We start from the raw sequence: 14,691 nt of genomic DNA, 5'->3' as shown, positions 1-14,691 counted from the left end.
CAAAGCCATTTCTATGTGCTCACTCACTTTACCCTGCAGCTTCTCTGAAAACTATTTTTGTAGTGAAAAAAAAAAAAACAACTAAAAAACCTTATAATTGATATAATTATAATTGATATACAAAGTTGTAATGTATTTGAAATGTATATAGTGGTGATTTGATATACATAGACATTGTGAAAAGATTCCCCCATCTAGTTAATTAGCAAATCTATCACCTCACATATTTATCTTTCTTTGTTGCTGTCGTTGAGAACATTTAGGTTCTACTTTCAGCAAATTTCAGTTATATAATGCAGTATTATCAACTATAGTCACCATGTTTTATGTTAGTCTTCATACTTTATTTATACTATAGCTGGAAATTTGTATCTTTTCACCAACCTCTTCCTATTCACTCCCCCTCCTCCCAGCTCCTGGCAACCAACTACCAACTACTTTTCTACTATTTCTGAGTTTGACTTTTTTGTTTTGTTTTAAGATTCCACATATAAGGGATATCATGCAGTATTAGTCATTCTCTGTCTGGTTTACTTCACTTAGCATAATGCCCTAAAGTTCGATGCATGTTATGGTAAATGGCAGGATTTCCTCCTTTCTCATAGCTGATTATTATTCCCTTGTGTTTGTACATGTACATATCAAGTTTTCTTTCCATTCATCCATCAATGGGCACTTACATTATTTCCATGTTTTGGCTATTATGAATAATGCTGCAACAAACATCACAGTGCAAATATATTTTCAATACATTTTTCAATATATGGTAATTCTATTTTTAATTTTTTGAGGAACCTCCATACTGTTTTCCAGAATGGTTGCACCAATTTACATTCCCATCAACAGTACACGTTTCTCTTTTCTCTACATTCTCACCAATTCTCGTTATCTCGTCTTTCTCATGATGGCCATTCTAGTAAGTGTGAAATGATATCTCATAGTGGTTTTGATTTATATTTCCCTGATGATTAGTGTTGTTGAACTTCTTTTCACTCAGCTATTGACCATTTGTATGTCTTCTACAGAAAAATGTCTGTTCAGTTCCTCTGCCCCTTTTTAACTGGGTTTTATGGCTTGTTATTTAGGTGTATGAGTTTTTTCTTTAATATATATTTTGGATATTAATTTCTTATAAGTTATATGATTTGCAAATATTTTCTCTTATTCAATAGATTCACTTTTTTTTTTCCTGTGTGGAAACTTTTTAGTTTGATGTAGTCTCGTTTGTTCATTTTTGCTTTTGTTGTCTCTGCTTGTGATATCATATCCAAAAGTTATTTCCAAGACCGATGTCAAGGAGCTTACCCCCTGTATTTTCTTCAGGGGTTTTTATGGTTTCCAGTCTTAAATTTAGGTCTTCAATCTATTTTGAATTGATTTTTGTGTATGTTGCAAGGTAGGGATTCTTTTACATGTGGCTGTCCAGTTTTCCCAACATCATTCACTGAAAACGCTATTCTTTCCCAATTGTATATTCTTGGCTCCTGTGTTGTAAATTAATTGTCCAAATAGGAATGGGTTTATTTTTGGAATCTCTATTCCGTTTCATTGCTCTATATGTTTGTTTTTATGCGAATACTATATGATTTTGATTAGTATAGTTTTGTAATAAAGTTTGAAATCAGGAAGTGTAGTGCCTCCAGCTTTGTACTTTCCCAAATTGCTTCAGCTATTTGGGGTCTTTTGTGGTTCCATACAAATTTATTTTATTTTTTTTAAACTTCTGTGATTAATACCATTGAATTTTGATGGGGATTTCATTGAATCTATAGATTGCCTTGCACAGTATGGACATTTTAATAATATCAATTCTTTTTTTTTTTTAAAGGTGGTGTCTATTTTTTTTTTCAACGTTTTTTTATTTATTTATTTTTTGGGGGGGGGACAGAGAGAGACAGAGCATGAACGGGGAGGGGCAGAGAGAGAGGGAGACACAGAATCGGAAACAGGCTCCAGGCTCCGAGCCATCACCCCAGAGCCTGACGCGGGGCTCGAACTCACGGACCGCGAGATCGTGACCTGGCTGAAGTCGGACGCTTAACCGACTGCGCCACCCAGGCGCCCCAATATCAATTCTTCTAATCCATGAACAAAGAGTATCTTTCCATTTATTTATGTTTTCTTTCATCAATGTCTTATAGTTTTCAGAGTAAAGATCCTTCACTTACTTGGTTAAATTTATTTATAGGTATTTTACTATTTTTGATGCAATTGTAATAATTGGAACTATTTTCCTGGTTTCTTTTCTGATAGTTTTTTTTATTAATAGATAGAAACACACTGATTTTTGTATATTTATTTTGCATCCTGAAACTTTACTGAATTTCTTTATTCCAACAGTTTTTTGGTGGACCTTTAGGATTTTCTCTGTATAAGGTCTTATCATCTGCAGACAATTTTACTTGTTGCTTTCCAATTTGGATGACTTTTTTTCTTGCCTAATTCATCTTATTAGGACTTCCAGTACTATAAAAGTGGTAAGAGTGGACATCCTTGTTCCTGATCTTACAGGAAAAGCTTTCAAGCTTTTCATCGAGTGTGATGTTATCTGTGGGTTTGTTATATCTGTTCTTTATTATGTTGAGTTGTATTCTCCTTATAATCAGTTTGTTGTGAGTTTTTATCATGAATGGATGTGGAAAATTATCAAATGTTTTTCTGCATCAATTGAGATGATCATATGATTTTTCTCCTTCATTTTGTTAAGGTGATATATCACATAAGTTGATTTAAAATATTAAATCATCCTTCCATCCCTGGAATAATTCCACATGATTATGGTGTCTGATCCTTTTAATGTATTGTTGAATGTGGTTTGCTAATATTTACTGATGATTTTTTGCATATGTGTTTACCCAGGAAATTGGCCTGTCATTTTCTTTTTTTCTGGTGTCCTTGTCTGGTGTTATCAGAGTAATTAATGCTATCCTCATAAAATGAGTTTTGGAGTGTTTCCTTTTCTGTATTTTGGAATAGTTTTAGAAGGATTGGTATTCATTCTTTAAATGTTGGAGTTCACCAGAGAAGCGATATGGTACTGGACTTTTCTTCATTTGGAGATTTTTGTTTACTGCTATGTCCTTAGTCAACATTAATTTGTTCAGATTTTCTATTTCTTCACGGTTCAGTCTTGGTAGGTTGTATGTTTCTAGGAAGTTATCCATTTCAAGGCTGTCCAATTTTTGGAATATAATTGTTCATAGTGGCTTTACAATTCTTTGAATTTCTGTGATATCAGTTTTAAAGTCTCCTCTTTCATTTGTACTTTATTTTAGCTTTCTTTTTTTTTTCTAGATAAGTCTAGCTAAAGGTTTGTCTACTTTGTTTATTTTTTCAAAAATCAGCTCTTAGTTTCACCGATCTTTTCTATTGTCTTTTTAATCTCTATTTCATTTATTTGCATTCCAATCTTCTTTATTTCCTTTCTTCTAATTCTGGGCTTAATTTATTATTATTTTTTGAGATCCTTGAGGTGTAAAGTTAGGTTGGTTATTTGAGACCTTCTCTTTTCCTAATGTAGGTGTTTATTGCTATAAAATTCTCTCTTAGAACTTCTTTTCCTTTATCCCGTAGGTTTTGGTGTGTTGTATTTTTTTTTTATTTGTCTCAAGATATTATTTGACTGCTCTTTCAATTTCTTCTTTTACCCATTGGTTGTTCGATAGCATGTTGTTTAATCTCCACATAGTTGTGAATTTTTCAATTTTCTTCTTGTGATTGATATCTAGTTTAATGCCATTGTGGTCAGAAAGTCATGTTTGACATGATTTCAATCTCCTTTAATTTATTAAGGTGTGTTTTTTGGTCTAACATATGATCTATCCTGGAGAATGTTTCACATGCACTTAAGAGAAATATATCTGCTGCTGTTGGAGAAGATGTTCTGTCTGATGTGTACTTTACGTCCAATGTTTTTTATTGATTTTCTGTTTGTATGATCTATCTATTGTGAAAAGTAGGATACTGAATTCCTTCACTGTTATTGTATTGCTGTCTATTTCTCCCTTCAGGTCTGTTAATATTTCTTTCATATATTTAGGTGCTCCTCTACTAGTTGCATAAATATATACAAGTGTTATGTCTTCTTATTTATCATTATATAATGACCTGCTTTATCTCTTATAAAAATTTTGGCTTAATGTCCATTTGTCTTGTATAAGTTCAACTACTCTTGTTTTCTTTTGGTGTTTATTTGCCTGGAATATCTTTTCCATGTCTTCACTTTCAGTCTGTGTATGTTTAAAGCTAAAGTAAGTCTCTTATAGGCAACATGTAGTTGCATCTTTTCTTTCTATTTTCTTTCTTTCTTTCTTTCTTTCTTTCTTTCTTTCTTTCTTTCTTTCCTTCCTTCCTTCTGCCACTCTATGTTTTTTAACTGGAGAATTTTTTTCCATTTATACTAAAAGGGATTATTGATAGGTATGGAATTACTACTGCCATTTTGTTAATTATTTTCTGGATGTTTTGTAATGTCTTTGTTCTTTTCTTCTCTTGATCTCTCTTCTTTTGTAAATGATGATCTTCTGTAGTGATATGCTTAGATTCTTTCTCCTTATCTTCTGTGTAACTACTATATGTTTTTACTTCGTGATTAACATAAGGCCACCTAAAACAGCTTACATTTAAAGTAATCTATTTTAACTTGTTAACAACTTAAATTTTGACACATTTTAAAGTTCTACAATTTTATTCTCACCTCTTGCAACATTTATGTATTTAATGTCACAATTTACATCTTTTAACCTTGTGTATCCACTAACAAATTATTATAGTTAATTTTAATACTCTGACTTTTAGCCATCATAGTAAATTCTCAACTAAACTCAGATATTCCATTTTCTTGCCCTTGATGTATGAAATGGCTCCTGATCTTACTTTTATTAAATCTAGATTTAATCATCTTAGGAAGGTACCAGCGCTAGTCAACTACATGAAATCTTCTCATGTAGTCATGTCTGACCTGGGTATATTATTAGTTTCTCTATTTTGTAGAGTATTATATACACACACATATAAATTTATATACAAAGCATAGTTATATTACCTGAAAGTTTCATTTCAAGTTATGCTATAGAACAAAATTTAGTAACAAAAAGCAACTTCTAGGTCTTGTAAATTTTGAGCCATTGGTCTCAAGCATACTGCTTTTCAATCACTTTTATTTTTTTAACATTAATGACATAAAATATGTGTAGATATATGCATTTATAAAATATAAATAAATCTATATAAGATATAGATTATTTATATATATGTATATATGTATAAAGTGACAATGTGATTATTTAATATACATATTAAGTTGTGAAATGATTACTACAATCCATTTACCATATCCTCATCTCATATAATTATCATATTTTGTGAATGTTTAAGATCTCCTATCAGTAAATTTCAAGTATACAGTGCAGTGTTATTTAACTATAGTTACCATGCTGTACGTTACATCCCCAGAATTTATTCATTCATTTGTAAAGTATATTTAGCATATTAGATGTAAGGATCAACCTGTTATGGTATTTTCTTTCATGAACACTGTACCTTGAGCATTGACAACGTTTCTTTCTTTATTTCTCTCTTTTTCTCTTCCTTCCTTCCTTTCTTCCTCCCTCCCTCCTTTCCTTCCTTCTTTCCTTCCTTTCTTTCTTCCCCCCTTCCTTCCTTTCCTATTTCCTATCCTCCCTCCCTCCTTTCTTTCTTTCTTTCTTTCTTTCTTTCTTTCTTTCTTTCTTTCTTTCTTTCTTTCTTTCTGACTTTCCTTTTTCTTAGATCTTTGGAAACCAACCAAAAGACAACAAATGTAAACAGTCTTTCCTTAGATATTAAAATGTTATCTATCTATCAGATTGTAGTCATGTCTAGGAACTCTAAGCCTTTAAGAATTTATTTATGTTGGTAATACATATCCCTAATTTTTAAAGTAAAATTATCAGGGAGCAACTTGTCAATATCATTTCCATGTTTAAGGGAAATACCTTGCAGTCACCTTCATTTACAACCTATAAAAATTTTTATCAATTTATCATGTGTTTTCCTTGGCATTTGTTTTAAATCTATCATTTTTCTTCTCTTTCCCATGAATAAATAAAAAGATCATTTCTTCCATAATTAAAAAAAATGATTAAGTTAGAAAAATCCTAAAGAACACTCTGATGTGCTCTCATGTTTTGTTTCAAACAGTATGCTAAGGGCTGATAGGCAAACAAGTGTTGGTGTTGTAAGTAGAATTAATTATGTATAGGAAAACATGCTATTACCTTTGCATCCAAGAACAATTATACTTAAATTTAATTCTGTATTCCATATAGTCAAATAGATTTCTAACTTCTTCAGTTTTGTAAGTTTGAATCTCCTTTATTTCACAATTTTTATTGAGCATATATTGCATTTTTGCAAATGATCTTTGGGATCTCTTTGATGTATAAAATTATATAATTTCATAATATGTATAAAATATTTACATTTTATAGTATACAAACTGACTTCTAGTAGGCCATAAACAATTTCACAGATTATTCAAAGTCCTCTATAATCATAATAGTTTAATCATAACAATTCTTCCTTTTAATAGGGCAAATAAATGACATATGTGTAAATAAAGTGATAGTGTAGGTAAATGGCCACAGGCATACTACAATTGCTCAAAATTATAAAAATAAAATAAAATTAAAAAAAAAATTTGGTCAACAGTCCATTTACTATGAATTAGATGATTCCAGAAATCTCAATAGTTTTTTTCTTTTTAATAAAAAAACTACCATTTCTCAATTCTTTAGAAATGGGTTTTGAGGCTATGGTGTTCTTTCAAACATGAAGAACACGCAAAACTCACAAATCAGTCAATTTTATTAGCCACGGATTTTCCTAATGCCTGAACTGCCCTAGGAATTAACCTATTGTCAACATGTACACATCAGTGTAATCTAACAGAAATTTTCACCTGAGTTAGTTGATTAGTGCTAGTTAAATTAGTCTATCCATTTCCTTCATGTTGGCAGGTACATTTTCCTATGTGCCATGTGACTGACAGACTTGGCTGATGGAACAATGAGCAATCACTCCTCTTAGCATCTCTTTAGCCTGAGGCATCCTAATTTCCCATCCCTGTGCTTTTTGTAATTTTTCCCTTTTTTGGTCACCTATCATGGCTTCCCAACATTCTCATTATGTTCACTAATAACACCAGGAGAGGCTTGGAATCCTCTGGGTACATTCCCTTTTCTCACAAGAGCACTAATGAGAACTAATGTTCAAGGGAACACACCCTGTTCCTGGAAGGATTAGACAAAAGAGAAAATGGAATGCTCTGTGTTCCAAATCACCACTGATCAGGTGATTCCAGTATTACAGTCCCTGCAACAGAGTTTGGGAAGTAGAAAGCTTAGGTGTAGTACAGTGCCTGACAAATAATAAGAACTCAACAAACACATTGCTAAATCACAGATCAATTAGGTCAATTTGAATATATTGGTGTTCTCTTGAGGAAGACCTCTTCAAAACCAACAATGATTAAACAGTACCTGACAACTGAATGACTTTGACTAAAAGGCCAAGGTTCACAGTACATATTCCTTCAGTATTAGGAAGGAGGGATGCTGCAAGAAGCAGCAGTCATCCAAATCTCAATTAGGCTTCTGTGCTTGACTTGCCTTGTGATTGAGAGTTTGGAAACCTCAGTAGAGAAAGAAAAATGGCTTATGTAATTTCCATTGGCCTTCACTACAGCCACATAGGTTGTCATCTAAATCAACTTGCAGTTGGCAGCAGCTGGGACCAGAAGTGGATTGCCTGTATTCAGACCCATGTGTCACATTAGGACAATGAAATTAGAGAACAATATATACCTGTGATTATAACAGTCTTTTGCTTTAATGTAAAGAACACACAACCCTCTATTATGTCCCTGAAAGTATTTACAAATGACTTGAATTGGAACAGATTATTCTTTCTACAAAATGCAATGAATACTATTTCATCTTGTCTTGTACGGTTTTACAACCTTCAAAAGAGTTAATGTCCAATGGTTGGTTGGTTTTATGCTTTTGCTGGCCAACTCATATTTTTTAAGTCTAATAATTTTCAGGAGCAGTTGCTGAAATTTCAGAGCATAAACTATTTTGAGATAGGAAAAGAAAGATAAAGACCAGAAAAGAACTTTGCCAGGGAACATATATTGTCTATTTGACCAGAGACATCCAACCAGTGTGACACAAAAGAAAAATGCTCTATATTAGTGGATTGTTTCAAGACATATATAATCATAATGTCACATCTAACTCCCTTTTGCCTGATCTTGACATGTTAGCAATGTTCCAGTCAATAAGTTATCAAAAGGCTATTTCATTACCTGGCATTAGCCTCAGAGATACAGAGCAGCATCCTATATTTTGGGAGGAACATGAGATAGATTGGAAGACATTAATTTGATGGAGAAACATTCATCCAAGTTATTCCACAAAATGGGCAGTCACCATGTCATTACCTGTTGCCTGAAAAAGAGATAAAAAATCTACAAAATGACCCTTCTTCCACTTCAACAATGTAACTCCCAACAAATTACACTGCTATGAAAAGAATAACTAATTATGCTTCCACTAGGTACTATAAAGTGTCCAATTATGGGTCTAATTAGAAGGGAAGAGCATAAAGTAATGGGTCTTTATTTAGAAATGTTGTTATTCTCAGGACATCTTCTAAAGTGGTTTCTGTGTTTTGTTTTGTATTACATTTATTCTACCTTTCTGCAACTTGCTCAGATTTATCTCAATAGGACAAACATCTGTCACATTTTGCATATTGCTTTAATTTGATTGTCCCTGACCCCTTAGGCAAATATAGACAGGTGGAAAACATACTGGCTATTTCACACAGCATCTGTAGTCACTTTAGCCAGTCTTTTTTATGGCTTATCACAGCATGAGAGGGCTGCAGAAGCCAAGCAGTAGCAGGGAGAGAGTACCGGGTGGAATTGCACCCTCTGTTTGCTTGAGCAACTCTGTACCACTTTTCATTTACAAATGCTGGCTGAGGAGAACAGGCACCTGCTTGCAGGTCTAGTCCTTAAGAAATGGGTGAAAAAAGAGAAAAAGTAAAAAAAAAGAAAAAAAAGAACAGGGTATGCCTTTAAATTAAGTCATTATCTTTATTCTGTAACTCCAATGGAGTTTAATAAATGAACACACACACAAATACACACTCATGTGCACACTCACATGCACATTCATACACAAAATGTCTTTAGCAGCAATTTGATGTGATTAATGAGGCTGCTCTGGCACATCTTGAGGATAGCATATTAGTCACAGTTAATGACTCCTGCATAGTCTACTCAAAGAACAATATATCCTTGTTAAATGTCTCTAGCATAGAATGGAGAAAGACCTTAAAATATCCTATGGTCAATGACCCTACCTCCAATTTTGATGAAGGGACACACCCTGAAATAGCCAGGATTGATAGATGATGATGATGATGATGATGATGATGATGATGATGATGATATTTAAGCAAGACACAACAAAACAGGAGTATAGGTTTTCCAAAATGTTTTTCATGACAGTTCTAAGCTATAATCATTATTTAAGTCAAGAAATCTTTTCTTGTAAATGAGTTCTTACTTTAATCCGAATCAGTTTCCTCTTATGTAGACAACAATAGAAATGGAGAAAAATTGTTCAGATACCCTCTTATATATACACTTCATATATTTGGAGATGGTTATTAAATCATCTTCCTGCCCCTTTTGCTACCAACTAAAGTTAACTTCTTTAATCTTTCTCGCTAGAATTAATTTCCAGCTTTTAAAATAAGTAGTTTATTATTATTTTAAAATGTTTCTCTGGACACCTCCCCCCACTAATATTTTCAAAGTGTGGGAAGGAGACTACCTCTATCACCTGGGAGATAATCACTTTGGGTGCCTTCAAAAATGAATATTCTTGAGTACCCCCATCTATTCAATCAGAGGATCTTTGGTTGGGCCCAGAATCTGCATTTTTAACATGAATCTTAGGAGATCCTCATGTGCATTGATATTTAAGCACTAGTATTCTAATTTCTCTTCAGTTAAACTATTCCAGATATCTTTTTCTACGAGGCACCAATGACATATGACTTTTAGTAATTTTCTTTTTTTTTTTTAATTTTTTTTTAATGTTTACTTTTGAGACAGAGATGGAGCGTGAATGGGGAGGGGCAGAGAGAGAGGGAGACACAGATCTGATGCAGGCTCCAGGCTCTGAGTTGTCAGCACAGAGCCTGACACAGGGCTCAAACTCGTCAACCGTGAGACCACGACCTGAGCAGAAGTCGGGCGCTCACCCGACTGACACCCAGGCACCCCAGTAATTTTCTTAATCAAAGAATAAACATGGGCCCCTCCAATCTATTTATAACCCTTCCAGCGTTATCAGTTGTTTATCATTCTTCCTTCTGAGAGTCTTTTATCTCTTTGTAGTATGTCTTTCTAAAATGATTGCAAAGTAATTTTTTTAAACTATAATATCAGCTCTCAATCACCACATTTCAGGTTCACATTTGAAGTCAATGTGACTTTGTGTTCCCACCTCAAGCATTGTCAGAAGCTAATGCTTCCTTCCACCAAAGCTTGACTGAATCATATTTTCCCGGAGTTGCTTCCAATAAATACTCTTTAAACATATTGTCAGGTCTATATTAGGATGCAATGTCATTTTCTATTATTAAAAAAAGTATATGCAGAATGAGATTCATCTATTAATGATCTGTCATTGCCAAAAGCAGCATTCATGTTCTGTAAAAAGGACAATATTACTCTAATTTTCTTCTGTGCCTTTCAAAACTAGACATTTTCTTGCAAATCTTACTAAAGGACTTCAAATCTAGATAATAAAATGAATTCTTCACTTTCTGGTACATCACACATTGTTTGTTTTCAGAAATTTAGCCAATGGTCTCCACCAAATTTAAATAGCTGCATCACAAAATTTCAAAACATGAAATTTTGTCACAATACTCCACCTCTCCTACTTTCCCCAAAAAATTGAGAGTATTTTTCTTTTAATTTCCATAGGAGGCTGTATATTCGAGAAGACTGAATCAATTTACATTTTGCTGATCCAGTGCTCTTTTCATTGGCTGGTATCTTTGGAGAGGATAGTGTTCTATGTCACCTAGCAATTAATACACTTTTGCTTCTCCCTAGACTACCGTATTCAAAACTATTTTGCATCAAATCATAGGGTCTCAATCATCTTCTTCAAATTTACTTCTTTATAGTCTTTATATGTAATAAATTGTCCTTTTCATTTTATCACTAAAAGTTAAATCTCTGTCTCATTTTTCTCAAACACAGTTGTGTTAATTTCAACACCTGGCCTTTATTTGTGTTGCTGTCTCTGTTGGAATGTCAACAAATATTTATTGAGCAAAATCATTATGAATATGGCCTTTTGAAGTCAGAAACAAGTAGTATGAGCTCTCATTCTATCACTTCAGATCAGTGTGACCTTGCATTAGTCATTCAAACACTCTAAAATTTATTTTTCTCAGTTATAGCTTAGAAATAATGGTGATTATTATGTAAATCACTACTAGATAAGAACATTAAGAGATGTGATATTTTTTCATCATTTGGAAAATTCCTGGTACAAATAAGTGTTGAATAATTTTTAGCTTATTACTGTTAGTTGTAGCAGTAATAGTAGTGGTAATTGTGACCGTGTAGTAATGGAAAAGTAATCATAGTAATGCACAAAACAATATGCTAAATGCACATGGGGTTCTTAGGACTTATAAAAAGAATTTGTAGTCTATCCAAAAAGGATTGTTAAAGAAGGATGTTGAGCAGTAGAGTGGCTTGGTTGGATTTTTTGTTTTTGCAGATTGTATTGATTTCTTAGGGATGCTGTAACAGATAATTACAAACTGGTTGAGTTAAAACAACAGAAATGTATTCTTACAGTTTTGGAGGCTAAAAGCCTGGTGTCAAGATGTCAGCACGCAGGGCCATGGTTTCTCTGAAGGCTCTAGGGAAGGATACTTTCTTGCCTCTTTCTATCTTCTGGTGGTTCCTGGAAATCTTTGGTATCCCTTAGCTTGCAGATGCATCCAATTTCTACCTGTGTTGTCTCACTATTGTATAGTACTCTCCCTGTTTTTTTTTGTTTTTCTGTGTCTAATTTTCTCTCTTTTTATGAAGACACCAGTCATTGAATTAGGGCCCATCCTAATTTAGTATACCTTCATATTAACTTATTTCCACCTAAGGTCACATTCACTGGTATTGGAGGTTAACATTTAAACATATCTTTTTAAAGAACATAATTCAATCCACAACACTTATTAGTATGGTAGCAATTTGGAGAGTTGATTCTAAGAGAATATTTAGAAACAGACGGGATAGTTGTACAAGGATTTAGCAGGAGTGCAAATGAACAAGAATGATGGCCTAAACAAGCATTGTGTTAATGGGAAAATAGGGACATAGATTCACTAAATTGAATTCTGGAGGTAGAATCAACAAGAGTTGTCTATTGATAACTATGCTGAAAGAGTGAATGAAACAGAAGTCTGTGAGGATTCATGGTTTCCTTCTTGGGCAAGTGGATGACAGGTGACTGAGAGGGGAGAATGGAGAGTAATTGGTATGTCATGTAACTGAAAGACCTATCATATCTAAGTACCTGTTCTGTGTCTATGAGGTGCTAGGCTGCGGATACAGCAGTAAGTCAGACAGTTATAGGCCTGCTCTCATGGAGCTTATGGCCTTGGCTAGTCACGTAGAAGGTGATTTCTGCTTTAGTAGGAATTCCATAAAATTTTACATTCTGCATCACCCATCTACTGCAGTCATCAATGTTTTATCAAATTGCGGCTGCATCTGCTCCCCTGTATGTTGATTCTCTGGCTGAACACTTTCTGGAGTAAAGATTGTATAATATTTTGATGTGGCAATTTTCTATTTCTAATTTATCTGCCTCTAATTATCTGTCTGAAATTACCTTTTGCACCATCTGATCTTTACTGCCTGCATTTCCCTTCGTTCCTTCTGTCTACATAGATTCTGACCCTACTATGATCCACTGTTCTCAACTATCTTTCTCATCTTTCCTCTCAGCTAGTCATTTTGGAGAAAAATCTGCTTTGGTCAATGCAATGTGTCCAGTTCTTTTCTCCCTACCACGTGCACATCTCAGTGCTCATTGATGCCAGAGGTTCAGTATCTTTGGCTTTAGGGTCTTTCCATAGGCCTGTCATTTTTTCAATGTTCTTTGTCATACGCTCCCAGGGTTTTCTAGGTTTCAACATTCATTTACTCATTTATCAAACACATATTAAGTTGTTACTTCATTCCTGTCATTGTGTGTGCTCTGGGCAGCCAAAGACCAATGTGAAGTTCTTATTTTCAGGGAATTTAGAATGGAGATATAGATAAGCCAACTGACTATTACAAAGGTATGCAATGAATGCCAAAGACTAAGGAGAGCCCACAGGTGAAGCACATTTTCTGGGTTGGCCAGTTGATGGGAGACAAATCAGAGAAAGCTTATCAGGACAGGACACAAATAAGGTGATTCATGGAATTCTAGTAGAAGCTACCCATAAAAGTGATGCAATGGGAGGGTGGACATGGGGGAGGGAAAGTGATGTTAGGGATAAAAGGGGCAGAAGAATGAAAAGCAGCAAATGTAATGTCAGAATGTTAAGAGAGAACAGGGGTGCCTGGGTGGCTTAGTCACTTAAGCATCAGACGTCAGCTCAGATCATGATCTCATGGCTCATGAGTTAAAGCCCCACATCAGGCTTGAAAAACTTAAAATTTTTTTTTTTAATTAAAAAAGAATGTAAGAGAGAACATGATAATTCTAAAATTGCAGAAGTATATTCTGAGTGTGCCGTGACAAAGCAAGTGTAGGAGGAGACAGGATTAGGCAGATAAATAGAGGCAAAGTCAAAATTTGTGTGCTTGTGTGTCTTATCCTGACCCGATGCCTTTTAAAAAGGACTCATTGTCAGTAGTATTTCCTGCACTGAATCTAAATCCTGACATTTCTGCATCCCTTCATTGTTATCCAACACCACTTACACAATTTCCTTTCCTTTAATATCTGTACACATAATATGACTATAGATGTGTTTTGAAATGTAGATTTATTCCCAGTTATGGGACCCTATAAACGTAATATGCCACACTGAAGAGTCTGGCAGCTTTCTTATAGACAACGATAAAACAAAATGTATTTTGAGTTACAAGAGCTATGCTTTAGAAGGTCAACAAAGTGAGATATTAATTAGTGCAGGTGAAGTTGGAGAGGATAGACTGGTTAAAGGCTTTCTCATGTAGTGACTGAGCACATGGACTCTGTGGGCAGACTTTGTAGATTTGCATTGATACTCACATACTACAGATATGATCACCTCTCTGTGCCTCAAAAGGAGCTATAATGATACTATTTTGAAATATAGTTGTGAGGATTAAATAAATTGATACAAGTAAAATACTTGTTATGATACTAGACATTGTATAAGTATCCTTTATTATGTTACCAGAATAACCCATAATGATAAAGATCCATGGTGATAAAGTAGTGATTCAAGCTGCATTTATGTAGTCACAGTCCATGTAATTTATACCTGGTGAATTAAAGTAGCTATTAGCTTTATATTTGTATTGGTTTCTTAGGGCTGCCATAACAACGTACCAAATACTAG

This window comes from Neofelis nebulosa, chromosome 5, assembly GCF_028018385.1.
Source record: "Neofelis nebulosa isolate mNeoNeb1 chromosome 5, mNeoNeb1.pri, whole genome shotgun sequence".
NCBI lineage: Eukaryota > Metazoa > Chordata > Mammalia > Carnivora > Felidae > Neofelis > Neofelis nebulosa.
This window is presented reverse-complemented; position numbering follows the sequence as displayed.